Genomic DNA, 3799 nt, shown 5'->3' on the forward strand with positions numbered 1-3799 from the left:
TAGCCCCAGCAGCAGCATGTAGGCCTCCTGTAGAAAAAGCTGCATAGTTTTAGAGAAATCAGCTTCCAGTCTTATGGTTGCTACCTTGTAGATAACTGCTTTTCTCTTGCTGCTTTTAAGATTTTTCTCTTTGTATTTATCCACTGGCATTTTAATTATGATGTTTCTTGGTGTGGGCCTCTTTGGGTTCACCTTTCTTGGGACTCAGACATACAATTCCTTTACCAGGTGAGGGAAGTTTACCATCATTATTTCTTCAAATAGAATCGCAACTTTTTGTTTTCCTTCAGGTACCCCTGTTACATGGATGTTTTTGCCTTAATTGTGTCCTATGGGCTCCTTAAATTATTATTATAGACTTGGCTTCTTTTTCCTTGCCATTCTGATTGAATATCCTTGGCTTCCCCAGCCTCTATATTAGTGGTTTGATCCTCTTCTTTATCCACTGTCTTTATTCCCTCTAACATAGTCTTCATCTTAGATAATGTGTTTTTTCATTTCTGACTCGTTCCCATTTCCATTTTTTATGGGTTTTTTGTTTTATAATTTTCATTTCCATTTTTATGGTTTTTTTTTTAAATCTCTTTGTTAAAGTTCTCACTGAGTTCATCTACACTTCCCCTAGGTTTATTGAGCATCTTCATAACCAATGTTTTGAACTCTCCATATGTTAGATTGCTTGACTCCATTATTCCTGGATTTCTGTTCTGTTCTCTCATATGGTTTCTGCTTCTTTGTCTTCCCATTTTGGCTGCCTTTCTGTGTCTGTTTCTATGTACTAAGCAAAGCTCCTACGTCTCCCAGTCTTACTAGCATGGCTTTGTGTAGTAGGCATCCAGTGGCACAGTCCTGAGAGGGGTTCAGCTGCAAGTCAAGTTTAGCCACAGTCTGTGCCCCTCCAGGGCCATCTGTTAAGATTCAGCAAACAATCCACAAATGCTGTGCTTGTAGTTGCCTCAAGAGGCCACACCAGAAACCGAGGCCACCTGCCACCAGTGTGAGTCTAGGCACTGCTCAGCAAGTTGCACAGGACTCACCAAGTATATAACTGGATGTGGCTTGGGTGGGGCTGTGAGTTGGGAGAAGTGGAGTTTCAGGGAATCCTCTGGGCTGAGCGACCTCTGTTATCTAGTTCGATGACATCTCAGCTATGGTGGCACTGAATCCTGAGTCTGCACACTGGGAGTGGGGAGGGCTCAATGGAAGATCAATGGATACTGCCAGCACTCTGCCCAGAAGAGCCTCGCCTCAAGCCCTTGCTCTGACAACTCAGTGTCCCCCTATAAGTCCCTGGTGCCCCCTGTGCAGACCACCTGGCGCTGGTGCTCAGAGTGAGTAGGTCCGTCACCACAAAAGTGCGCTGGCAGACAGGGCCCCTTTAAGAGGCATCTGCAGCAGCTGTAGTCTATGTCCCACTCAGCTGCTCAGAACCAGGCAGCCTCACATCTTCGCTGCCTCCTACCTTCTACTGCTGAGGGGTGATTAATTATTTCTCTCCCTAGTTGTAGTAATTCCGTTCATCTAGATCCCAGGCAACTTTGCTTGCTGTTTGCTCCGTGTTTCTGTCACAACTTTAATGTGGTCGCAACAGAGATGAACAAAGCCTCTGTCATCTACACCATTTTTTCCCGCGGACCTCTCCCTCCATATCTTTCTGTAGCTTGATAGTTCTTGTTAAACCTTTCAATTTATTTTAACTTTTGGTTTTGAGGCTTAGTGGTGCCCTATTATGTTTACATGGAGATTAAACAATAAAAAGAGAAGAAATTTATGCAGAGTTATACTCTCGTAGCTTCTCTTGATCACCATTGTCTATTTTATTGACATATACCTTTTAAAACAAAGGCCTGGACTTTCAGCAACAGGATAGAGGATGTGAGTGGAAATGGGTGTGTCCCTCAGAGTTTGTGGTACCAACAGGGAGTGATTTATAGGGGGGCCCCAGACTCAGCTCCCAAGGCAGTTGGGTGAGTGTATCTCATTCCCAGGTAAGCTTCTTGGTTCCAGAGTTGGGATTATCCGCTTCCTTCTTGCTTTATTCCTCACTTTTCTTTAATGCTTCTCTTTCTGTCGTCTCTGTCTCTGTACTTTCAAACTTCTCCCTTTCTCTCTTAATTCCCATTTTTTTCTTCCCTCTGTCCCTAACTCCTATCCTATTCCAGGCTTTGTTCCTTAATTCTTGCCACCTTCTCTCTGGTTCTTTCTTGATAACATCTTCTCTCTGAAAAAAATTATAGTTGACAAATTACTAAGTCTAGTACACACCTGGCACCATACATAGTTATTACAATATTATTGTTTATATTCCTTAGGCTGTATGATAGCTCATTTGTTTTATTTCATTTTCTGGATATACTACAGTTTAATTCATTCGCCTATTGACGGGCATCTTGTTTGCTTCCAAGTTTTAGAAGTTATGAGTAAAGCTGCTATAAACATTCACATGCAGGTCCAAACTTCCTTCTTAAGTGGCTAGAACGTTTTGCATTCCCACCAGCAATAAATTTCCGTTCCTCCACATCCTCATTAATGGCTTATTATTGGGGTTCATTTTCTAATTGATTATACTTCTTTTTTATTTATTTATTATTTTTTATGCCTACAGCACCTGGTCTTCCTAGGTGGTCTCCCATCCAAGTACTAACCAGGCCCGACCCTGCTTATCTTCTGAGATCAGACATTGAACTTGTTCAGGGTGGAATGGCCGTAGACCATGGACCGTGGCTTCACTGGGGCGTGAACCCAGGACCTTCTGCGTGTAAAGCAGATGTGCTAACCGCTACATTATGAAACCACATCTTGATTATACTTGTAAGATTTAAAACAATTAATGTGTCCATGATATATGAAGAAAAGCTACTCGGTCTCTCATTTATTTTATTTTAGTTTCCAGAAGTAAGAATGCGTTTTTTAAAACCCTTAGGTCTGGGGCATATTTCATCTTTCTACCACTACCACTAGCCCTACCCTGCCCCCTCACCTCTACGTGGATGCTTAATTGTCATGAAAATCATCAAGAACTCTTTGAATTTCTGAGTATCTGAGATTATAACAGGCAAAAAATTGCTCCATTTATTTAATACATATGTATACATTTATAGTGATGACCACTACAGAAAAATGAAGAATTCAGAAACCAACCATAAGCTTGAGGTGAGCTACAAAAACAGGAATACAAATTCAAAGACCTTGAAAAAGAATTCCAGAAACATCAAACCAAGGTAATGAAACTTCACAGTGAATTTAACAGTAGAAAATTATCTTGTAAAATGGAAAGAAATTTGACCAAAAGCAGATTTACTGGCAATTACACATTTCAGTTTGGGGAATTTTCCAAACATCGTTTTCATGTGAGAGGAAAATTCATCACTTTTTTCAATTGCCCTGAATGTTGTAGAATAAAAACTGTTCAAATTTTCATGATGATTTGAAAAATTGAGTCTACGGTATTCCCTTTAATGATAAAAATCCTCAATAATTTTAATAATTTCAAAAGCTTTTTTTACACCTTTTTGAAACAACTACCATCATTTCAAAAAAGAAAACTTTACACATCTACCTACATTATCTATAAAGTTCCTCTTATACACTTAAAATCTATATTGGGGGGATCTAAACTTTAAGAATGATTAAGTACTCTCAAGGCATTCATCTTGAGGGAATAGGGTGAAAGTAGTGATTAATTCTTTTGTAGACCTCTGCAATGTTGCCTACCATCATTTCAAAACCTGTAAAATTTACATTCCCACCTACATTCTCTTTGTAGACCATCTGCTTAAGATTCATGGGAGTTCTGTCA

At 40.0% G+C, this 3799-nt stretch overlaps 1 pseudogene; it reads right to left on the bottom strand.

The window, feature by feature from the left end:
• Positions 1 to 2596: 2596 nt before the first annotated feature.
• LOC112482495 lies at positions 2597 to 2712 on the bottom strand (annotated as a pseudogene).
• Positions 2713 to 3799: the final 1087 nt, after the last annotated feature.

The sequence above is a fragment of the Pteropus alecto genome, unplaced genomic scaffold, assembly GCF_000325575.1.
Source record: "Pteropus alecto unplaced genomic scaffold, ASM32557v1 Scaffold1591, whole genome shotgun sequence".
Classification (NCBI taxonomy): Eukaryota; Metazoa; Chordata; class Mammalia; order Chiroptera; family Pteropodidae; genus Pteropus; species Pteropus alecto.